Here is a 26484-nt window from a genome sequence, read left to right as displayed (position 1 = left end):
AGATGGCAGCCCACCCCAAGTCTGGTTCTGTCAATGGTTCCCTCTGTTAAAAGGGAATTTTGCTTCTCGCTGTTGCAAATGCTTGGTCTCAAGGGAATTGTTGATTTCTCACTATAATAATGTAAGGTCTTGACCTGAACGTGTAACGTACTGTAAGATGATTTATGTTATGATTTGGTGCTATATAAGAAAAAAATTTAACTCAATTAGTAAAGGACCGATAGCTGAGCTAAGCCCGCTTTTCCAAGAATGTTTAAATCGCCTTACAACTTATATTTTAAGTTGTCAAAATGATATCAGTATTATACTGATGATGTCTACTATTAAATTTAAAAGTTTTACCTAGCTTACTACAAGTTGTGCTTATTGTTCAGCTTTGTAACAAACAGACTTCATTCAACATGATAATAGCTACGATTTTCAGTTATTTCTACATGTTATGATACAAATGCTTCATGATACAAAGAAGTGCAAAAGGCAAAATTAGATATTTACCTCCGCCAAGGAGTTTATGTGACACCCGGCGTTTGTGTGTCCGTCTGTCTGTCTGTCTGTCTGTCTGTCTGTTAGCAAGATAACTCAGAAATGCCTGGGCAGATGCACATGAAATTTTGAGGGGATTTAGACTATGGTAAGAGGAAGAGCTGATTTAATTTCGGTGGCAATCCGGAAAGGATCCTGGATTCTGGATCACTTTGATTTTTTTAGTATGTAGTATGTGGTCTAAAATATGACAAAAACATCATAGGTTAGTATGTCGTCCAACAAATTGGAGCAAGGTGTTCAGATAGTTCAACTGGTTAAGAAGGTGATTCAGGCGAGGTGACGCAGAACTGTGTCAGAGACGCAGGTTCGATTCCAGCTCATGATTCTTTACTGCATGGGTTTCCTGTTTTCCTCTCTATCCTTGGTGGAGGTCTCTGAGTGCTTTTCTAGTTATATCATGCTGTTGTTCTCAACTGACTGAAGAATCACATTTGGCTTGTACAATTAGTTCTCATTCTGCCTACTTCAAGTCATTATTCATCAAATAATACTTAAATACATTAAATATTTACACATGATATGTAACACAAGCAAAGAATAGATAATGGATTCATATATAGAGGGTTTTTCTTCTTTTTTTTTTTACCCCTGCGTTCACAATATAGATATGCAATAAACCACCTTACTGCAATTATATTGGACATGAAACATTGACAGCTTAAGATATAGATGGTATAGTGGAACTCTATCACCAATGCACCTTGAGCTGAAATGAATGAAATCCCTCACTTGTGGCCTGAGGGCCTGAAAAACAATCTGGACCTCAGAGGTGACAGCCCATGGATAAATAATGTAAATACTAAGAGACAACCTTTTATTGAAGTTTTTTGTGTGAGGGGACTATGAACGACCACAGTGAGCATCCCTCTGCCAGGGGATAAAGTGCTGTCACCGCACAGTGTGAAGGGCCCCGAGTGACATTTGTCAGTGAGACGGACTCGCATTCCAAATGAAGCATATAACCTTTATGAAATGATAATCAATCATGCTTCATCAAGTTTTTTCCTTTCCAACACAAACCCATCAGCCCACACAGGGGAGCCACCAGGGAGTTTGGGCCCCATGAAAAGAAATTTTACTGGGCCCCTGTAGCGCCGGACATAAGGCCGGCAAAAATATTTTGTGCTGTTTACATAAAACTGTGCATTTTAATGATATTTTTGACTATTATTTCACATATTTGTGAAAAGGACAACGTGACAGTTACTTGGTAGGGGAAGCATTGAACACTCTGAATACAATGTTTCATTTATTTACTGCAAGGTTGATTCTCATTCTTTAGCATAAAATTTCCCCAAATTAAATTACATACCTGAATAATACAAAACTTGAACATAAAATAACCTCTTCCATTAAATAAGTTGCAATTATCAACTGTGAAGAAACAGATAAAATAAAAAATAAAATAAATAAATAAATAAAATACAAAAAGCCAACTGCCTTTTATGATTTCTCATCACCATCTATAGAATAATACAACAAGCACAATAATAAAATCAGCTGGAGATGTTTAAGTAAACAAAGTAGGTCCATTCATAAAGAAAAAACATAACAGGCCAGATACAACCTTGCTCAGCCAAGCTTCCTCTTGCACACATATTTACAATACATATTTACAACTGGCCCTTGCTCAACCTTTCTAACCAAGAGCCCAACGCCGAGCCTTCTCAGTAGCGAAAACATTGATCAGGTCTTTGAAGTCTAGCTTTCTAGCCAACTGACTTTCGATGGACAGCATGGCAAGACTGCAGAGCCTTTCCTGTGACATTTTGGACCTAAAGTTTTTTTTTTTTTTTTTACCATTTTTAGCTTGCTGAAAGCTCTCTCACCACCTGCAACACTAACTGGCAGTGTGCAAAATATACGCAAAGCAATACACAATTCTCCAAAGATGCTTTGCAGCTGCAGCTTACAAATAGCATTCGGGAGTTCAAGAGGGGACAAGTTAGGAAGGAAATTGGATGCGTATACACTGTTAAGGTGTCTTGTTTCATTTTCAAAATCACGTGTAAAATCACCAGAATACTTTGTGATCAATGGTTGGCACAGAGAAGAGATTTTGTCCTCACTAATCTGCCCAACTTTCAGAACAGCAGAAAATTCATTTACAATATTTGCTGTGGTCTGGAAACTAGTTCCCAAGTCACTTATGATACTGTCCATAGCAGTAAAAAACACAGTGTTCCAAAACACAGTTCATTTGATTAAATATGGGCAGCTTGCTAAATGTGAACAGTGAAATATAAAAGTCCAGAGTTTTCTTCAAAAATATGAGCTAATATGGGGAGAAAAGTGAGCTAGCTTAAAAATCACAAAGTTAAGATAGAGTAGAAACAACAACAGGCTAATGTTCCAGAACTTTCCACCACATGAACCAGACCCACCTTGTTTTTTTGAAAAACTGGGTAACATATTGCCGGCCCTTGGCCTCTCTCTCCTGCCTCATCTTTTTTCTTTTCATTTCTGACTACCTGACTTCTGAGGCATACTGTCGTCACCCTACTCAGTCTGACTGAAGCACCGTGGCGCGCAGCAGTTCAGTTGATTCAGTAGGACTGAACCATTTTACGTAAAAAGGGAGGGGGGGCCCTTGAGAAATGTTTCAAAAACAAATAAACTTAGTGTTACCAGCGCATTGTAAATAATATTTATTTGTGATTATAAATTAACAAGATAGTGCCATACTCATTTTGTCAGTATTATAATTTTATCAGGGGCCTTTCTGGGCCCCTGTTAATGATGGGCCCCTAGAATCCTTCCCCTTTCCCCCCCCTTTTCGGCGCCCCTGAGCCCACAACACACTAGTGTGTAAAAATTTGTTGAAGTGCAGACATAGTTATCATCTTTGCTAGCTTTATGCAATGATTGATTATTCCCCTTTAAAGCTGCTGTGAACACATCTACAAAGTCTAGAAACAGCAAGTCTACCTATTATTGTTGTGGCATGTTTCACACCATAATTGTAGCTTTAGTCCACATATAATCAAAGGATGCTGATACAATAAAACATGTTGAATTACAGTATGTACTTTCTGCTGCTATGGGTCTCCCAATGAAAACAATAACAAAAGATGTAGTTTGATAACATTGTGGAAAAAGCGTGGAATCATGGGACTTATTTTACTCACCACCATTGCTGATGAAATCTAACTGATGTGATTTTGTCAGAAATCATGTTCATAGATGAGATGATTTGACCACCCAAACAGCCACTGCAGCTGACATTATCTTGTGAAGTCTATCACAGAACAGTCCAATGCTGAGACTGGGGATGCAAACCGATCTTCTGGGTGCAGGGCAACGGTGCTAACCACCACTGTGCAGCGCTGTGGTTTGTTTGGTGGTCAAAACAATTACACTAAAATAATTGTGATCCATCAGAAGTGAGCAATAAAAAAATACACTCAACAAAAATATAAACGCAACACTTTTGTTTTTGCTCCCATTTTTTATGAGATGAACTCAAAGATCTAAAACCTTTTCCACATGCACAATATCACCATTTCTCTCAAATATTGTTCACAAATCTGTCTAAATCTGTGATAGTGAGCACTTCTCCTTTGCTGAGATAATCCATCCCACCTCACAGGTGTTCCATATCAAGATGCTGATTAGATACCATGATTAGTGCACAGGTGTGCCTTAGACTGCCCACAATAAAAGGACACTCTGAAAGGTACAGTTTTGTTTTATTGGGGGGGGGGGGGGTTCACTCCTCTTCAATGGCTGTGTGAAGTTGCTGGATATTGACGGGAACTGGTACACGCTGTAGTATACGCTGATCCAGAGCATCCCAAACTTGCTCAATGGGTGACATGTCTGGTGAGTATGCTGGCCATGCAAGAACTGGGACGTTTTCAGCTTCAGTCTAAGCCACACCTGTGCACCTGTGAACCTGAGCATCATGGTGTCTATCAGCATCTTGATATGGAACACCTGTGAGGTGGGATGGATTATCTCAGCAAAGGAGAAGTGCTCACTATCACAGATTTAGACAGATTTGTGAACAATATTTGAGAGAAATGGTGATATTGTGTATTTGGAAAAAATTTTAGATCTTTGAGTTCATCTCATAAAAAATGGGAGCAAAAACAAAAGTGTTGCATTTATATTTTTGTTGAGTGTAGTATGAAAAAAAAGTGAACACATCTTAATGTCTGTGATGGACAATTTTCCTCAGTGTCAGTTTAGTTGGTGAAGACTAATCGAGCACAGCAGTAGTTTTCAAACACTCACAAATGGTGATGCACCATTAAAAGCTAGAAAACACTTTAAACAACTGTGATAAATGCTTGACTTCACAGTAAGTAACATCAACTAGCAGATTCAGCTTTAGGTCAACAGGCATCCACTGACTGCTTGTAGTTCACATTTTAAAAAGACATTTATGAGAAAATAGCTTTATCTGTAACACAAATAGAGTAGCCCCTGTGGACAAGAGCCACACAGTTCGTAGCTAGGTTTTTCATGAAGTCAAAAGAAAGGTTTGAGAGTGAAGCATAATTTGTTGTAGCAATTTAATCTAAAAATATATATATTTCAATACATGCAGTGCAACAGTGTGCAGTGTGTACAAAACACCATTATTTTTATGTGTCATTTGTTATGTATTTTGAAATTAGGCTGTGTTTCATGATGGGCCTGCCTTCTTGGAAACCTCTTAATGTGAAAGAAGCAAAACGCAGAATGGAGATTTATACAAACAAGGGTAGCAGTTCGACCCTAAAGAATAATTGTTTTCAGATGTAGTCTTCAGTAATTGGATTATAATATATATACAATTTAGAATCTGAAATCAGGTTCATGTCTGAAACTTAATGAAGTAAAAGAGTTAAAATTATTACTGGGAGTAAACCTGTTATCCTGAAAGCTAAAATAAATAAATAAAATAGTCATGTTCATTCCAAATCTACATATTTAATCACATTCAAACAGTTTGATGTTCAAACATGTATTACCTTTTATGCAAACAGTGTTCTCTTAGTTGCAACTCTCTGCATTGCAGCTCAGCAAAATGACTTGATATTTTTACCATGTGTGCTGCAGAACGCCCTAAACCTTAACTGCTTTATTTAAATAAACTTTGTTATGCTGATGTATGTTAATGAACTGTTAAATTTTGTGTATGAGCTCGCACAGATGAGAGATTTGTCAAACAGTTGACATGCAAATCTTTCCCCTTCTGTCCGAAAGGCTGATAAATACAGCATTTACATATAATGATTTTATGTACGATGCATCTACAGACATACATTATCAAAACGTGAGCTTTGAATGAACTGTGATAAATGAGCTCTGTTCGGCTTATGAATCATCTCTGTGATTAAGTAATTACGAGAGAAACTACCTAACCTAACTTATCATGAACACTCGGTGCTAGGCACACCGCTAATAAGGAGCCTGCCGCACTGGATGTACCGAGCCACTTAATATTTAGTCTTATCATTAGGAGATAGCCGAACAATATATTTTTGCGGTGCTGAGTCTGATCAACATCTCTCCTCCCCTCCTTTTCCCTAGATGTTCCCCAACAAAAGCTTCAGAAGACACGGGTACAAACTAGAAAGGACGTACCATTCTACAGCGGTTTATTACCACCAAAGATCCCATTCACACATCAATTCTGGAAGTCACCTTCAATACATCAAAAAAGCCTCTAGTGAAAATTATTCTGTGCACAATTGAAAAAAAAATCTCAAAGAATACTCAAGAATAACAAATGAAGCATCCATCTTGATAAATTGACTTTCTGGCAAATTCCTCTCCAAGTAATTACACTGGAACACTTATTGTCATACCGACTTGTTGAATAGGGATCTGGCTCGGCCACTGGAGATATCACTGATTTAAATGAATCCTGTTGAATGGCTGTCCTACTTTTTTTGTATGAGGTTGTGCTGATGTCAAGCCACATGTGGTCATTTTGCTTTTTGATAATATAACACAATGAGAAATAATGGCAGTTCAAGCTTTTCAGGTGTACACAGAGCGTCGGTGTGACTGATTTTACAGCTCAAGGCTAGCACGCAGGCTAAATAATTCATAAAGTTAATTTGCAGGCTGGAAATGCTCACACACACTAATAACATCAGCCTTGTTTACAGAGTTATGAGACAGGATGCTCTTTTTTTTAAAAAACTCACTCAAGCCTTTTTCAGTTATTTGTCTTCTGCTCGGATGCAGCAGCTTTTCATGCCAGCTTCAAATGATGCACTTTGCCGTGAAGACAAGTGAAATTCGTGGACATAACAAATTAAACATCTCAGCCCCTGTTTTGTGGCGGTACAATGACCAGTACAAGTGGAGCTCTGACAGGCAGTCAGCTAATTTCCTAACCTTGAAATTCACTTTGTTCATCTATGGGGTATTTTGGTGCAGCAGCACAGAGTGCGTAGTGCACAGTTAGGAGCTTCCATCTAATGCAGCAGGAAAAAGACAGTAGTTTAGATTTTAATGGGAAACATCTTTTAGACACATGGGAATAGATGTCTCTAAACCATGTCTGTTCATGAATCTGGTGCTATTTTGATAGATTGTATCAATAAAGGGAAACTAAATGTGCAAGCAAATGTGTAGCAATTATCAACTAATGGTTAAAAAGTTAGAAAAAATGTTTTCTTCACCTCAACGTATGCATTTAAACAACTATACAGTTTTTTTTTAAACATCTATTGTGTTTGAAGCAAGAACAGCAGGAAGTCAGTCAGCATTGATCTTAATTGATCTGATGTAGCTGAACTAAATTAGTACAAGTGATTCCAGCAATGTTGTCCAAAGCTGCTGAAGTAGGTGAAAACCTTCTTCTTCACTTCATTAAATCCCTGCAACAGGACACATGTTGGTCAATCTGCAGACTAACGTTTAAGTGCCTTGCCAGGGTTCAGTGCCATTATGCATGGGCATCCACTGTGTTTACCGTTTTTTTTTGTAAATTACATGCTAATGACAGCAGACTGCAGCAAAATAACCCGATTCAACACTAAATGCATCAGCCTGTTCCGTTATGACTCAGTGTTCTCTTATGTAGGAAATGGCAGATTACAGTGACTCATCAATCCTTTGTGTCATTGCCGTTCTGTCACATTTTACGGTCTGATGTGGCCGTTTGTGAAGAGAGCTACAGTAGAAATAAAAATGAAATAGCTTGAATGGATGTGGTCATATAACCAGCTTTATCAACAATTGTTTGTGACTTATTTCTGTCATGATTGTACAACTTAAATAACACACACCATCTGACTGCAGAATTGAGATTTTGTTGTGTGCTCAGGTCACGCCTCTCTGCACCACTCAGACAATAATGTAATTTCCTAGAGAAGCCTCATTCTGTTTGTTGAGGAATTGTCATCATGCTTCACTGATTGGCATAGCTGTTCAAGCAATGAGATCAGTGCTGCGACTGGCTAAGGGGGAATTTATTAATCACCATACCCTCCAATTTATATTCCACTTCAGCCAGCCCCTTTTTGCACTTTGCGCAGCTGTACCTACGAAAACTAAAATAGCTGGTGCACTTAAGAGTGCCCACACAGTCTGTATGGCAAACACCTTTTTCCTTGCCATTGCATTTTCACAGTTAAAATAGTGCCTCTCCAGTATAACCAGACCATATCAGACTGCATTAGACTTTCTTTTTCTTACTTTTCTATCTTTGGATAATAGTTAGCTTTTAGAAAAAAAACAGGTGAAGCAAGAGTTTCATGTTTATTTTATTATAAAAATCAATATAATAGTCTATCTACAGCATAGTATTTGTACGGTAACTCTGAATTTTCAGAGAGTGTCGTATGTAGGATGTTTGTATGAGTGAGGCTGAAAGAAAACAATGGAAAATGTTTCAGGTGCCAGAGTAGGCTCAATATTTCCTGTTCCCTTTGGGATAGATGGCGTCCATCTTCAAGAATTCATTGAGTAGACATATTTTGTTGGATGGTACGGAAAATGATTAGTGCATTTTGACATATGATAAGCTCCATGCGCCCCATTTTCCTTGGTGTCTGTTTACATTTTGTAAGTTTTGCTCTTACATCTATACTAGCTACATTATTAAATTAGGTTGTCAAACACTGTGTTGCGTTGTAATGAGGCCCATGTAGCACTCGTTGCACTCTTGTTCTCTGCGCCCTGGTGACACTTACAGCTGCACTTAGCATTTGCTTATGAAAAAGAAGCGTCGTTTCTGATCCAGCCCTTACTTGCTTGCAAAAGTGGCAAATTACTGCAATAATCTTTTTTTTTTTACTGATTAGATGAGCTAAGGAGCGCTTACATAAGAGTCATCGTGAAGAACTGGTTCCTGCTAAGGCGAGAGCTGAGGTGGTGGTATCTGATCAGTGCAGTTTGATTAAACTTGGTGGAGAGTGGAAGCATGGCCAGAGAAAGAACCTATAACATTTTGGTGCTGCGAGAAACTCCAAGACCAGTCATGATGGAGAATACGGTCTTCAAATGTTCTTCTGGCTATGTGTGTAATTCCAGCCTACAGAGAGACTGTTTAACAGTTTGGCAGTATAGCATAACATTGTTGGCATCGTTGCTTATTTGCAGAAGTTTCATTCATGAGATTCATAATTAGCTGTTGAGGCAACCATTGCACAAAAACCTTTGAGAGAAAGTCTATATAGATCATACATGAGTAAAATATAGTTCTGAACATAGATAAACTCCCAAAGCAATGAATTAAATAGTGCTCCAATTTGGCAGCAACTCCCAAGAGAGATTTCTGTTTTACGTCCACTTGCAGACATGATCTTCTATTCCTCCAGTGAAACATCAGAGAGGCTTTGAATTGTAGTTCACTATAATTTATGGTTGGTTTGTGGACATGAGAGACCTTAGAGGGACAACTTGCTTGGCAACCAGTGTTTATTATTTGAATTGCATTATGCCAGTGATATAAGCTAATATATGTTTCATGAGACACTTTTGTTTAGAGACTCATTTAAAAGTTCAGTCAGTAAATTTGACAATGTCATTATAATTCATTTTCATCTGCGCTAGAAAAATGTCGCTGCAGATTGCTTTGTAGAGCAAGGCTGATTGCGGCTAATAGGTTGCTCGGACATGGGTATGAAAAGGTAAATAAGGTGAAGTGATAGCAAATAGATGGCTGACATATTTCCCAACTGATAAGAAATATCTAATAGGGGTATTATACTGGGCCTTTTTGGCACTGATTAGTCAGTTACCATGCAATGTCACATTTCAATTACACCCTGCAGAGCAGCAAAATCAGTAGAATAATAGAGTGTTTATGTTGGAAATAATGCAGCATGTCTTTTAACACTATGAAAGGAGATTCAATAAACTGTACATTCTGTAGGGTACATCCTCACATCTGATGGCAAGTGTGCTCTTTTACACAATACTTCCTGATAAACTTTAGGCAGCAAACAAGTATAATGACAGCGAGAGAACTTTAGAATGATGGATAGGCAGCACAGACTTTTTCAGACACAAAATGCCTTCTTCAGTGCAATATAAATGATTTGTATTGCACCATAATGAGAAAGCTTTGGAGCACCGGAGGCCAAATAGTTGGGATTAAATACAATCTTACATAGGTCAGGTTTTGCCTCCTTGGTCAGAGTTAATCTGTCAAAATTCACCTTTTCGTTTTGCAACCTCCAGTTATTTTAAGGCACTGCTCATCAGGCTCCGGTCAGCTACATGTATTTGCCTCTATCAATATCCGTTATCTAAGCTATACCGCGTCAGCTTATTTGAATTTCATAGCCAAACACTAATATTCTCCCTCATGAGATCATAAGAATATTATGTAAAAGGCTCCAGGGTTCACATTGCAGTGTGAGTTGCTTTCCCTGAAATGGCAGAACGCTTGGAAGGTGCTAATTTTCTTCCCCCAGAGGTGAAGAGGCCAGCAATCCTTTACCTTCATTATAGAGCAGATGCAATGATGAACTCTTTGTCTTGGAGGCAAGTCATTTAACCTCCTCTTACCCCAGCCGTGCAGTTTGTCACTGCACCGTCATGCCATGGCAATGCCAGAGGAGAGCTAGAGGGATGAATGTCATATAGAAGTCAATGGACAGAAAGGAATTAAGATGGCAGTTTCAAGATGAATTTTCAACAATGGAGCTTGTGATTAGAAGGCATTACAGAGCGCATGACCACTGGGGACTTAATCACATGGAAAATACAGTAGAAGATGATGAAGACAAAGTGGCGCAGGACAGGAAAGGAAAAAAAGAAAATTGCACAGGACATTCTACTTAGCTCATAATGACATACCATAAATACCGGTATATAAGGGAATTCAAGGTGAACACAGACAAAAAACCTCCTTTTTTGCATTCTTTTGTAGCATTATCATTCTTTCTCATTCACACCCTAGTCTGATGGACAGGGTGTTGAATGCATTGTTGAATGACAGACAAATGACACCCACAGAGCAGGGTACAGCTGATCCAGGGACGTCTATGGTGCTTCAACCCTGTCTCGCAAAGGTTACATTCCTATAAAAGTAAACTGCAATACAATTTGAAACAAAGCAATTTTCTCCCTTAAAGGTAGAGTCATGACATGCGAGAAAATGCTTCAACTTTCAAAGAACATGTTCCACTTTATTAGGTTGGACGGACAGTGGTGGTACAAGCACAACACAAGGCTCTCACCATGGAGACCATGGTTTGTGCAAAATTTTTATCCTTTAGACTTCAGATTCATTTGGACTTGCATTTGTTAAAGCACTATAACTGCTTGGTTAGGTTTGGGAAAATATCATGGTTAGAGTTCCTTTACAGCACCAAATTGATGAGTCCTGCCCTATCTAATGTATATGACTGGTTGGGTGAAAAGAACTAACAGTTTAAAAGCAATACAATAAATACTAAAGATATGTTGTTCAGAAACATATTTGTGATATGTCAAGGGGTTAAATTGGGCCAGAACAGACCAGAGCTGATCTTCACCTCCTGGCATCCAAATTGTGCCCTGTTGGAGTGGAGCTCTGTCTTCTTTCATGTAGTCTGACTCACCGAATGTAGGTTCCATGTATAAACTGCCATTGATCTCTAATTTGTCCTTCCTATTGCTATCTGCTTGTTACCGTTTTCCAAATCCACTTCACTATAGGAAACAACACCAACAGCCTCCAGCCTAGTAACCTACCACAATAAAAATTTCAGGTTTTCCAAAGAATTTGGATTGTGCGTTAAAGCAGCACTGCCGGTCCCCCCCAGTGGATTATCATTATTGATGACAGTGCAGCCAACACAGTTCCACTCGTCACTATTTTGAGAGAATACCTAAGGTGCATCCTTCACAGCTCTGTCTGACACAACTATGATTGGTTAAAAGAAATACAAACAAATCTAGAGAGTTTTTACCCTCTAAAAGCAGAATGACTGAAATGCAGCTAACTGAGGCTAACTTGAACATCACATCGTATGCTAAAATAATTCTTGAACTGCGTTGTACACTGCACAAACAAATACAGAACGGCGCCGTCTTTTCTTCGACTTTGTTAAACAGCTGTAGCATCACACAGCAGCATGATCTATACTGTCTCCAAAGCTGGAAAAGGGCTTTGCACAGTTTGCACAGGTGGCACAGCAGCAGTGTTAATTATCTACAGCTTCTGATGTGTCATTGCGATCTTACGCGGCTTTATTAACCTAAATGCTTCTACTGCACAGCAAACAGAGCTGTTGTGCACAGATTCACATCTTCTACTGTGAAATAATTGGGAACAGAGCATTCCTGTAACGAATGAATCAGCACCAACACAGCTATGGATACATTTTTTATTTTCAGCAAAAGCATAAATACTGTATCTTATTAAGAACTGTGCTATTTTTTTTATTTCTTAAATGCAATAATATTTACAATAGTGTGATTATTGTAGGAATGGAACTCTTCTAATCAGCATGAAGCAACAGTCAATCAGTGTAATAATGAACATGATTTATTATACTCATTCTACAAACTAATCAAGGTACTTTCTGTCTGTGTATGAAGCATTAATTAAATGCAAATATTAAGCAAAAAATTATGAATAAACTAAAAATGAATACAAATGGTTGAATTGAATGCTCTCATACTGCAGTATATTTGAATTGACCTGTGTACTGGGAAGCTGTGTAGTTTTCCTCTTGAAGTTCACAGATCTTCATTGCGTTGAACTTTCACCCTAAATAAATTTAATATATTGTACCAACCAAATTACCAAAACAGACATGAAGTACAGTGATGAAATAAAACACAACAATAATTTTAATGGTATGTGGCCTATCTTATTAAGTTTCACTTATTCACCAGTAACTAGTTTCTTATAGCATGCAGATTAGCAGTATACTGCTCTTTACTGTAGTAGGTAATGCTCTTGTTGTAAATGAATGACTTCACTCTGCTCTGTACGATATGGTAGGAGCACATATTAAATGAGGTTGATTTTTATGTAACAAAACACAAAATTCTTTGCACTTGGTGAATCCATTATAGCACACAGACTACTTGACAGAGCCCATACTTTAGTGATGGGATACACCTTGAAAAAAACTGGAGTTCCATTGATATGTGAAGGCTCTGTTCCCATTCAGCGGTAGAAGAACAAAGTCAGCACAAGGAGAACTTTATTCCCTTTATTAATGGACCACTTCAGAGATTTTCAAACAGACCAATTTAAAGATTTTTTTTCTTTCAAATTTCTTCAAGGCTTAGAACAAATGTACTGACTAAACCTGATGTATAATTTTACAGCTCACAGAGCTTTTTATTGTGTAAAGGCTCACACAGATTTGCGACCAAATCTAAATGTGTTTAATATCATACAGTATGATGTGCCCATGTAAATACTGACAGTTGTCAATATTCTATATCTGGCAGATGAACTCCATTTAGCATTTGAATTCTCACATTTGATGACACACAAAGCAGCAGCAGCAGAGACGACAGCATCAGCCTTAGGACTTGGGATGGTATACATTGAGTTAAGGCCGTACATTTGATCTTAGCCTAAGGGCCATACTGAGCAAAGGATATTAAAACCATATTTCAAATACAACTTCAGTCCACACAAAATTAAAAGTTAAGTTAGTTAATGGCCGAGCATTTGTTGAGTACAGTCATGCAGAATAAGATGTGAGTTCTTTATAAAGACTAATATGGAACCAAGAAGCTATTAAGCATCAGGTTAATGGTGAATATATGTACCTTAACGTAACCTATTCTTCACATCATGAATTGGCTTTTTAAAGTTTATCTACAGCGATAACATTCGTTTTACTTAACGGGATTCAATGCTGCTCTGTAACTTGTTCTCTTTCAGATGTAAAGTAAAATTTCTCTGAATTTTCAGAAAAGAACAGAAAATGCAAATGAATGCACGTTTGCATCCACTCTGTCTTGTGATTATTAGGAGATGGATGAAATGAGAAACATTCGGTGGCAGTAACTCTGTAGTTGGCTATTGCAGAAACTTTGGCAGAAGTAGCTGCAACAAAAAAATGTCTTTCAGCTTCAGTGCATTGCTTGAATTTCTGGAATATCTACCACAGCCTTTTATGTGCAAATTGAAAATGGGCGTATAATACTTTGGAGCACAAATGCACTTTATTCATAATTTCCATGATTTCACAAAGCTTTGTTATGGCTATTATTTAGAAAATAAAACCCGTATTTTTTATCAGCATGGCAAGTGAACTGGCATTTATTACACAAGTCCAATGGTACTCATCTACAAATAAAATAAAAAAACCTCCATAGTTATTGAACTGAACAAGATTTGGTGTCTGTTTAATGCAGTCAATTCATAATTGGAGCTGTATTTGTGTTACGTTATTGTGAGTTTTTATTGCAGGATTGTTTTCTCGAGACACCATTTAGTAATATCAGAATAAAAGAAAGACAGGACAACAGAAATGCGAGGACCTTTTTTGCTCTGAGCTTATAATGTATTTTAAAATCTTGGTTACATTTCACATTTTTTGAAACACCTGGCTTGTTTTGTCATTTGGATTGTACATTGAAACAGTTTGAAATTTTGAGGAGGCCGGTATCCGCAACAAGCAATTATCAGTCCACTCAGTGAGAGTAGATGTAAGAGAATGAACACATTAATCATTGTTATCATGGCTGCTGCTAGTATCAGTCCACTACAGTATGTGGGCTGCATTAATGTGAGTGGGACTGTGTGTGCATGTGTAAAAAGAGGCACACAATGCATTAAATAACCAGGTTCACAAGAGAAGAGGTGTTTCTTTGTAGGTGTGTATTAACAGATTATTCCGTTACCACTTAACTATGTGAGATAGAGTAAAAGAGGAAGTTCATGGAGGTCATTACATGAAACAAACAGTTGAATTATTTACCATAATAATGATGATGCAAGAGGATGAATTGGAAAACACTGCAGAGGAAAATACCCTTAGTGAGAACCTCAGCCCACTCAACTTACATCTTGAAACATGAGACAACCGGAATGGGATCAGTAGTTACCCGAAAGAGTTAAGGAGAAGCCTGAGGCTGTACTTTTAAGAGAAACCAAAGTGTTGTCTGAAGTCATTCCAAATAGGCAGGGTCTTTGATATTTAATGTTTTGAGTTTCTTTATTTTGTCATCATCCATCTTGCGTCAGTGTTTTTACACATACAATTTAAATTCTTGCTTAAAAAAATCGTGTTTTAATTTCTTCCTTGGATGTCTGGAATGTGGTCAAATGTTTGCAAGCAAATGCATAATTCAGTCCTGAAAATGTCAATAAACCTTTGAAAAAACTGTTTTTCTGATATATAATATAACAAAAGACAACTGAAACACACAATTTGAAGACAGCTCTGTGTGTTGATGCTCTGCTTCTCATCAAGTACTTGCAACACAGCCATGATAACCTTTGTAGATCCCATTTTCAAGAGCATGCTCGAGCATTCCTGACTGATTCTTGGGCACTAGCGCTTCATGTTTGGATACACTTCACAGTGGTTGAGTCTGTAGCATCTCTTGAGTTTTGCTTTGCATATTTTATAACCGCTAACATGAAATAGAAATGAGCAGGGACAGTCACTCATTAAAAAAAAAGCACACTGGCATAGACACCATGCACTGCATTTTAATTAACTCATTAATGAAAAACAACAACAAAATTATTAAACAGTATATGATAACATTAGTTTCGATCATGCAAACCCCTGTATATCAAACCACTCACCTGTGCAATTCCTCAATATCTCCAATGGCTCAAAACTGATTCTGAAATAATACAGGCCCAATACCGTGTTAGGAAGTCAATGCAACAAAGGTTATCCAAAGATTCAGATCTTTCATTTTTTCAATACTTAAAAAAATGGCCACCTTTATTTTTGATGACAGCCTCAATCTTCCTTGGGAGGACACCAGTATGCACAAATTTCCTCAGAGATGTTTTGCATTTTCAGTTGCTCTTTGCTAGAAGGGTTCAGTTGTTCTAGCTTACTCTTTAAAATATCCCAAATGTCTTCTATTGGACTCAAGTCAGAATAGATACTTGGCCAGGTCATAGTTAAGACTTTTTTCTTCTTTAGAAGAAAGCACTCTTGTGTGATTTTTGGCAGTGTGCTTGAATCGTTATCGTGCTGGAATATTCTTCTTCTGCCAAGCTTCTGGAGACTGGGAGCCATCGTGTCAGCTGGTGTTTTGGTATATACACAGACATCCAGTGTGTCATCTTTAAATGTCATCTTCCCAACATCTTTTGCGACTGTGCATCCCCATACTCTCACTTTCCCATGTCTGTGCTTCACTGTTGGGACTATTCAATTCAATTCAATTCAATTTTATTTATATAGCGTCAATTACAGTCAAATTGTCTCAAGACGCTTTACAGAACCCATATGCCTGACCCCCAGAGCAAGCCCAAAGGCGACAGTGGTAAGGAAAACACCCTTTTAACAGGGAAAAAACCTCAAGCAGAACCCGGCTCTATATAGGGGGGGACTCATCTGCCTGCTGGCTGGGCGGGTTGAGAGGGACAGAGGAGGGCAAGGGGGAGGGAAAGCAAGGAAAGTACAACACACATTTGGATACATGTATGACAAGATATGTGACACAAACAAAGTATAAGCTAACATTGAAAACTGACTCATAGTTTACTCTTATGATGTACGGCTCTGACATTAAATATACTACATATATAGATTATGCTTTCATTGTGGGTTTCACAACAAACACGCTGGACTGAATCAGGATTTAACTTGGTCACATGTGACCAAAGAACGTGCTTCCAGTATTTTTCAGTTTTTTTCTTTTTTCAAATTCTTATTCAAAGTTTTTTTTTCTTATTGAAGGTTTTTATTTCCTTGGTCGCTGATCATAGAGGCTTACATTATATACTGTCCTCAGCACTTTTACAGAAGCTCTAATTTTCATTTATATTTCCAGGTCTGAACTATTTGCTTATCTGTCTTTCAGAGCTGGACTGTGCAAGAAGACTGTGGCATGATTTTAGGAGGACAACTGCTATTGCTCTGATTAGTGGTGCTATGGTTCTTTCTACACTGTCTAATTGCTGTTCTGTGTTTTGATTGATTAATTTAGTTTAGTCACTGATTCTTCTATACCCTGTTCTGTCTTTGTAAAGTCAATCAGATTTTTAAAATTCCTTTGGCAAGTCCTTTTCGTGTGGAGAAATGATGCAGACATGCAAACGAATTGAGCACACTGGTACAAAACTGAGAAGGTTCTGGTGATAACAGGTGATTTTATTATCATGTTTATGCAGTTAGGTAATTGAAAAGCCCCATTATTTTTTAGTAATCATGGTGTTTAAAGCTCTGTATTTACACACTAGTTGCCAGTGGGGTTTTAGTGTAAATGTATTAAAGTTCCTCATGTAGTTCAGATAGTGATGAAGGAAACAGATTGGATCATGTTGGAGATGTAGCTAATTAATGTTGAACACTTAATTTTACTGAAACTACTACAATGCAGGACAGAGATGAGACGGCTACAGCTACAGTGTACCTATGCAATATATTCAATGCCAGAGTACAAATCAAGCTTTGCTGGGACACATAATAGAACAAGCGTCATTATTGCAACAGCGGTGTCTTATATGTTAAGTGATATAAGTCAAAATGTCTGCATAAAAAAACAACTTGCCTTGGTTTTATGTTAGACAGAAAAAGACCACAAAAAGTTCCAGTGTGGATTAGTACATCAAAATTCAAAGTATCGCCCACGCACTTTCAAAAACCAAAAAACATGAGAATACCAGTAGATGTAGATAAAGATTATACATACCTTCAAGCTATAACTGTCATGCCAAATCCATCATCTGGTGGGTGTCATGAAGACAAACCAAATCCTGTAAAAGCCATCCACGGATCGGGAGAAATAAAAATTTAAGGTTCTTCTGCACTGTAGTGACTGCTGCCATATTCCTCATCACTAATGCATGAATATATGTATCTCTTTGGTACTGTTAACCTGACTAAAATTGGGTGCTGCTCATTCACTTCTGCATTCATTGGTACGGAGTTTAAGAGGGCAACGCTCCCAAGATGTAAGGAAACCTTTTGACAAAGACAGAAGAAGCGTTGAGCAATTTCTAAATCACTAAATGAAATAAATTCAAGCAGTTCTAGCAGCGCAGTAAACACAGACATTACAGAAGTATATGTAGCCGCTGCATAACAAATGTGTTATTAACATATATTCTATATCACATATTCATAACTCACACAACCTAAGCTGCTTGATCTCACAGCCCTTGATGGCAAAAGCTCACCATGCTCACCAGGCTACGATTTCAGCATTTACTGTGTCATTAAAATTTATTTGCTGGGGGCAAGGTTCCTCCTTTTTAAAAATTCTTCAGGAGCGGTCGTGAAGAGCGTTAGGGTCATTAAAATTTAATCAGGTCTGAATTCCTACAGGTATCACAAAAATTTATTAACAACCCCACACCGTCATTAATATACAGTATATCACAAATAACGACAAATAGCTTGAGGAAATGCGACACTGTGATGTTTCTGATTGCAGCCATAATTGACGAGACTACTAGTGTATAATCACTCCCACTGTCAAACTCTGGGATAATATTGCTCCTCTAAATGCTCAGGGAGAAAGTACGGTGGCAGGGTTGGGTGCACAAGATGTGTGGCTTGTCTCCTAAAAATGTATTGTCTAAGTAGTATGTATTCAGTTATTTCTGTAACCATAACCACGTAGTTTTATTTATTAACTGTGTTTGCAGTGTTATGTCAGCAGTGGACGTTTTTGATTCTGCTGTGGCTGAAAACAGGCACTGCTGAGAATGGTGATGGTAATCCAATAAAGTAAAAAAACAAAAAACAAAATGAGCCAAATGACACTAAACCTACAGCTGATGAGAACTGAACTGAAGAAAGTAATAATTCTCTAGAGGTTCATTACTGTGAAGGAACCTTTGAACCTCACAAAAGGTAATTTGATTTCATCCATCCATCCATCCATCCATCCATTGTCTATACACCGCTTCATCCTCACTAGGGTCGTGGAGGGTGCTGGAGCCTATCCCAGCTGTCTCGGGCGAAGGCAGGGGACACCCTGGACAGGTCGCCAGTCTGTCACAGGGCTCATTTGATTTCATGTTATTGTAAAATATTGATTAGGGCAACTCCAACAAATTCCCTACCATAAGTTATCAGGGAGGAAAACACTGCTGTCAGTTATTTTTGCTGTATACAGTGCTGTGAAAAAGTATTTGCCCCCTTCTCAAATTGTTTTTTTGGTCATATTTTCCCCACTTTAATGTTTAAGATCATCAATCAAATGTAAACATCAGACAAAGACAACCCGAGTAAACACAAAATGCAATTTTTAAATGATGAATTAATGTTTCAAGGGAAAAAAGCTATTCAAAACTATCCTGGCCCTATGTGAAAAAGTAATTGCCCCCGTCGTTAAATCACGACTTAACTGTGGCTAATCACATTTTCTGGAAAGCAAGTTGAGTTTCACTGACCACACCCAAGCCTGATGACCTCCACACCTGTTCAATCAAGAAATCACTTAAATAGAACCTGTCTGACAAAACGAAGTCAGCCAAAAAATCTCAAAAAGCTGCAACAAAATGCCACGATCTAAAGAATTTCAAGAACAGATGAGAAATAAAGTCACTGACGTCTATCAGTCTGGAAGGTTCACAAAGCCATTTCTAAAGCTTTAGAAATCCAGCAAACCACAGTAAGAGCCATTATCCACCAATGGAGAAAACATGAAACAGTGGTAAACCTTCCTGGGAGTGGCCGGCCGACCAATATTACCCCAAGAGCACGAAGATGACTCATCCCTTGATGTCACAAAGGAACCCAAGACAACATCTAAACAGCTGCAGGCCTTCCCTGCTTCAGTAAAGGTCAGTGTTCTTGACTCATCAATAAGGAAGAGACTGGGCAAAAATGGCATCCACGGCAGAGTTCTAAGCAGAAAACCACTGCTGAAAAACATAAAGGCTCGTCTTACTTTTGCAAACATCTGAATGATCCCCAAGACTTTTGGTAGCGTATTCCATGGATTGACGAGACGAAAGTCGAACTTTTTGAAAGGTGTGTGTCTTGTTACATCTGGCGAAACAGTCACACAGCATTTCAGAAAAAGAACAACAGTCAAACGTGGTGGTGGGAGTGTGATGGTCTGGGGCTGCTTTGGTGCTTCAAGACCTGAATGACTTGCTGTGACTGATGGAACCATGAATTCTGCTCTCTACCAGAAAAACCTGAAGGAGAATGTTCGGCCATCAGTTCGTGACCTCAGACTGAAGCATACTTGGGTTCTGCAGCAGGACAACGATCTGAAACACACCAGTAAGTCAATTTCTGAATGGCTTTAAAAAAACAAAATCAAGGTTTTGGAGTGCCCTAGTCAAAGTCTGGACTTGAGTCTGATTGAAATGCTGTGGCATGACCTCACAAAGGCCGTTTATGCTTGAAAACTCTCCAGTGTTGCTGAATTAAAGCAATTCTGCAAAGAAGAGTGGGCCAAAACCAGTTATTAGGTTTAGGGGGCAATTACTTTTTTTACACAGTGCCATGTAGCTTTGCATAGTTTTTTCCTTAATAAATGAAATCATCATTTAAAAACTGCATTTTGTGTTTGCTTGGGTTATCTTTGTCTGATATGAACATTTGATTGATGATTGATGAATAATTTGTTGTATCAGTCTGGGCGAATGTTAAATTAAGAGTTTTTAATTTATATGCATGACAGAATAATCTATATCTAAAATTGAATATGACTATTAAATTTAACATCCAAATGAATTTCTGTATATGAATACAAAGTGCATGCTTCCAAACAGTTACAGGAAAATAGTTTGTATTAAAATACTGACTCAGAGAAAAGCAATGCAGAATGCATAAATGCTATGTTCCCGATCTGTAAAAATATTAGCTGCCTGTTTGATATGCACAAGTGAGGCTTAAGCTCACTTTTGTGTGCTTTTTTTTTTTTTTTTGCATCAAATTGGGTTAATTAATCTCACTGCAGATCCAGAACATAATAAGATTAAACATTACCACTAGTAGTGGACTTCTCCAGCCCATCAGATTTACACTGCGGTCCCATGCGATCTGTTTATTTTCAATTAGGGTCTGAAAATGAAGAATGTTCTGGCAGAGTGTGGGGGTGGAACAACACCTCTCTGAAAGTCTGCCATGGCCTGCTGCTCATGTTCACACTCATCTTCTGTGGGAACTCCCACTTCCTAAGCTTTACTCCCAAATACAAATGTACACACACACACACACACACACACACACACACACACACACACACACACACATGCATGAACGCCCAGCACTTTAATCCATGTTAAAAAAGTCTTCTGCAAAATATTGACCACATATTCTGTGTCTTTTCCTTTTTGGAGAGAGACTGCAGTTCAATACAAGCAGCATACAGTTCATTTGAGCTGGAGGTGATACAGCTGAGAGGTTAAAGTTTAGTGTCATGATGAATATTTAACACTGGAACAAAGATCTGCACACAGTCAGCACATAGTCGGCAAGCCACAAGCGTGCCTGCCACTCACTCATATGTTCTGGCTTTAACTACATAGCATTCATAACAAAGGGGGGTAAAACAGATGATTGTTGCCCCGTTGTTGACTTTCTATTGCCTGTCAACCCTCATGGAAGTTAAAGTGATGCAACATCTGGTTTGTTTTAGGTTGAGATCAAATTTTCCGTAGCTTTGCACAAGAGAGATCTGCAATAGCAGCAGCATCCTTCTGAACCTTATAATTATCATTTATATTTGTCATTCCACAGTTTCACGTGTTGTGATTGTGGACAAATGCCGCACTCCACTTCATTCTTAAATGAATATACACTAGCTACCGAGTAAATTCATGGAATGTGTATTGTCTATTGTGTAACCTCTTTTGCATCAAGGTTGATGTAAGAATTCAGAAGACAATACATTTTACTGATTGCTCTGATGTGTATTAGACTCCTTTGATAGTTTCCACTTCTTAAATGTCATCTAGCTATTAAAGGCCGCAGCATCCCAGTAACTTAGCAACCTAACAAATTCATTATAGGATGATTTCCGAGGCTTTGTCACCACTAAATGTGGCACAGTTTAATTTTGCGTATGCTGGATTTTTCTCATTGCAAAGTGACTCGCATCAGAAACATCCAATATGATTGCAAAAATTGTGTTCACACAGGAAGCTTTGTGTCAGCAGAGATAGGCAGGATTTCCTCCACTTAGAGCTGATTAACCAACAGCATCTGGTAGTATTCATTACATAATCTGAAATGCCATGTCGGACCTTGTGTTAACATTGTGGCCCATTGGTCAGGAAGGTGCAAAACACATTTTTCAGCCGGACAGCTTAAATCTTTTAAACTGACATAATTATTGAAACAAATTATAAAACAGAGTTTAATAAAGCTGCGAGCCAGCGGAGGGTGTTTCAGATACCCTTTGGCAGTGGAGCTTGGAGGTAGTTTCAGTTCAGTTCAGTTTCAATTAAAAGTTGGTTTTTTTTTTGCTGAAGAAAAAAAGATGAAAATGGTTCATGGGTAGATGGAAACAGAAAGAAAAAGAAGAGGCAGATGATGTCAAAAACATCATGACAGAAAGAGCAACATTTTACCAAAGTGGTTTAAGCTATTAATCCTACCTAAATAAACAAAAAATTAATTAAATACAAATGCCTGAATTAGTTCACAGAACATTGCCAGACAGATATCTGAATAAACAGGAATCAGTGAACGATCATGCAACCCAATCCAAAGGAAAGAGGAAATTACTGAAAGAGTGATGCTTGGCCTCACTCAGCCTCTATTGATCTGCTCCCTAGATGAGGGCAAGGTGAAGGACACAGACATCAAATGGAAACGAGGAAGACGACTGAAAGAGGTACAGGATGATGAGAGATGGGAGTAAAGTGTTGCAGCAGGAGGTGAAGCAGGTGGAAAATGTGCAAAAGCAGTTGAATTGGAGGGGAGCGTGAAGGGGCTCTTCGGAAGATTGACAAAAAAATGGATTTGAAAGAAAAAGGATTGAAATTTTAGAAGAAGAAGTGTGCAGCAAGGCATTTAGGGTGAATGTCAGACAGCACGCACTGTAGTTTAAAGCGCTTCTGCTGCATTCAGTTTGCAGATCTACATACTAATGCTTCCTTACTGCGCCTCTTTACTCAATTCTCAACGCATCTTGCTTCACCCACTGATCTACCTGTATGTCTACACCAACAAAAGTGTGTTTTATTGATGGTAAAAGCTCATCCCTACACTCCAGAGTGTCGGCGCATCAATGAAAATACATCACAGAGAGGAAGCAGTCAACTTCAGCTTCCACATCGACAATAAATCTGAGGTTGAGAGGGCCTTGTAGGGTATGTGGAAAAAAAACTCGTTCTCGCTGATGAGAAAGGTACGTGACGCGAAAGGACACTCCATCTAAAATGGGCTTCTGTCAGCACAGAAATGGAGGAGATGGAACAGCAGGAGAAGGGAGAGCGGGAGATGAGCAGTGGATATGAGAAGGACAACAGATGAGCAGTTGTCTCGGCAGCAGAATCACATTCTCTGAGCCTGTCAACAAGACACTTGGAAAATACAGTTGAGTCCAGTGAAGGGATTAAAAAGGTAGGGAGTTGTGCAACTGAGAAATAGACTAAGGTGTAAAGCTGAGAATATTCGAAGAAAAGAGTTGTTGGAGGAGAAATAGCAGCTTTTATTGCAGACTGAGAGAGAGAGAGAACGAGTGGGAGCCCAGAAAATCAGCTTGGGAAGATGAATTCTGCTGCTGTTAAGTTCCACACTCATCTGACCTCTGCACGTCTGACCATTTCACCTCCCCGTTACATTTCACGGTAGCAATTTGAGCCTCTTGTATTCTGGCACAGTTTTGTTACTCTGCATCAGAGCATCAGTGAAAACACTGACAATATAAACTGGAAGCAGAAAATCCATTATTTTTGCACATTGTTTTCAAATGCTAATAGAAATAGTAATACTAGCTCGGACAGATAGTTGTGATTTGGCTGTTGATAATTATTAACATGAATCTTTTTCAATTTACGAATAGATAATAATACACTGCAAAAATATTGTGCTAATCGTACAAATATGAAGGAAAAGGCAAAGTTGTTGGTTATTTTTACAGTAAAATGTATATCTGGTTTTGTCATGCACTCAAGCAGTAGCCTTGACACACTTTAATGGTCCAAGCTCATCCTTACAAACCATCCATCCATCCATCCATCCATCCATCCATTCATTCATCCATTCATTCTCTATACACCGCTTTATCCTCACTAGGGTCGCGGGGGGTGCTGGAGCCTATCCCAGCTGACTCGGGCGAAGGCAGGGGACATCCTGGACAGGTCACCAGTCTGTCTCAGGGCTACATATACAGACAAACAATCACACTCACACCTACGGGCAATTTAGAGTAATCAATTAACCTCAGCATATTTTTGGACTGTGGGAGGAAGCCGGAGTACCCGGGGAAAACCCACGCATGCACAGGGAGAACATGCAAACTCCATGCAGAAAGATCCCAGGCCCAAGCCGGGTTTTGAACCGGGGATCTTCTTGCTGCAAGGCGAAAGTGCTAACCACTACTTCACTGTGCAGCCCTCCTTACAAACCAATCTAGAACATTTTTTTCAGTCCCTTTCTCTGTTAAAACATACAGAAACTGCCTTCTTTTATCCACCACATTCTTGACTGAAAGGAATAGGAACAAGTGATCAATAGCGTACAGTGCTGCTTCTTTTCACTCTGCAGAGTTTGGGATCAATGCACCTATCACTTGGGTTTTTGCAGTGGCAAAGAACTACTGTAGAGTCTGTGCATCCTGTAAACACAACTTATATGTCTGCTCATTTATTTTTCCTATTTTTATTTATACATCTATATTTGCATGTTACAGCAAAATAGACATTTCCAGTGTCACAGTTTGATTGTAATTCCACATTTCCATCATTAGTGTGTTCTGGACTTAATACTCAAGTACATGACTTTACACAATTTTTTGTAAAGAAGTTAGTATGTAGCTTTTTGTATCTTTGGAACTTTGAAATGAATACTGCATTACGTATATGCTGTAGTAGCTCAATAGAAAACTGGAAGTAATCATCAGGAGAAATTAGCATGTATAACATTCAGCATATTTCATCTGCAATTTAGAGTATTTCAGCATCCTTACGTGTTGTTAATTGTACAACAAAAACTATGTTATGGATCTTCATTATTTTTTGTTTAAACTGACTGTGACTTATTTCACATCAGTTGTCTGTTTGAAGATGTTTATTTAAGGAGGAAGTGATGAAAGTTTAATGATATGCAGCACAATTAAACCAAAGCATGTTTGCTTTGTCAGAGACTTCTTCCTCTTTCAGGCTTATTACAACAGAATATTACAACATACTAACATTCTCATTTAAGCCACGTCTAATTTAATTAATCAGAGCAAAGGACCTAAAAAAGTGTAGTGCATAAATTAAACTCGCATGCAGTGCTAAAGCATTTCTTTGCCACTGCAGCACCATGAAAAAAGAGGGTGAGGAGATGATCCGCTGCCTTGAAACCATTTTACAGCAGTCATGTCACAAAGCTCCCTTGGCTCACAATGATTTGTAATTTGTAATTACAAGAATTGATTAAAATGACCTCACCGGGTTACAATTTATTCTTTAAAAAAAAAAATCCAATTATTAGACTGTTGAGGCCTTCAGCTGACAGATTCTGCTTCTGCAATGCATATCTGGGAAAGAGGACACACAGACATCTCTTTCCAGGGGTCAGATGTGATGGAAAATACTGTGTCTGTTGAACAAAACCGACATAATTTCTATGCATCTCCAAAACCAGCTTTGCTCTCACGCACACTGATTTGCTCATACGTACTCACGATGCGTGCCGTGCAAGATTTTACCTCCATCTCTCTAAGTCCTCATGAACCCTCTCTTTCATGTTCCGTCCTTTCTTTTAAATTTAAAGGGAGACTGGATCAAACATTTGCACAGGCTAAACACAAAAGCAGAGAGGAGGGAGTGGCATCCATCACTGGCAGCCATTATATCTGTCACCGCTACCCAATAACTTTCAAAATGTCGCTCTCCTTTACTTTTAATCACATCCTGCAGTTATGCCACTCAATTTATCTCTCAGTTTGTTTCGACAGACTCTCAGTTTGTCGAACAGGCTGGCATGCTGTGAGTTATGTAACGGACCCAATTTCAGAGCTGCGGTAACTAATATACATGCATCAAAAATCAGATCTTATGTGAAAGCCTACTTTGTTTGTGTAGCTTCTACTGACCAAATTAAGTCTCACAACGATGTGTGTTTTTGCTGTGCGTCTCTGTCTATCTTAGTCTGGAGCAGTAATTAGATTATCATTCGGCTGATGAGCTTCCATCACGCAGCCACACACTCGCTGAACGACAGAATGTACACACACCGACGCACATTTGCACACACCCGCTGCCTTTTTTTC

This window comes from Acanthochromis polyacanthus, chromosome 2, assembly GCF_021347895.1.
Source record: "Acanthochromis polyacanthus isolate Apoly-LR-REF ecotype Palm Island chromosome 2, KAUST_Apoly_ChrSc, whole genome shotgun sequence".
NCBI lineage: Eukaryota > Metazoa > Chordata > Actinopteri > Pomacentridae > Acanthochromis > Acanthochromis polyacanthus.
The sequence above is the reverse complement of the archived record's forward strand: the minus strand, read 5'-3'. Positions refer to the sequence as shown.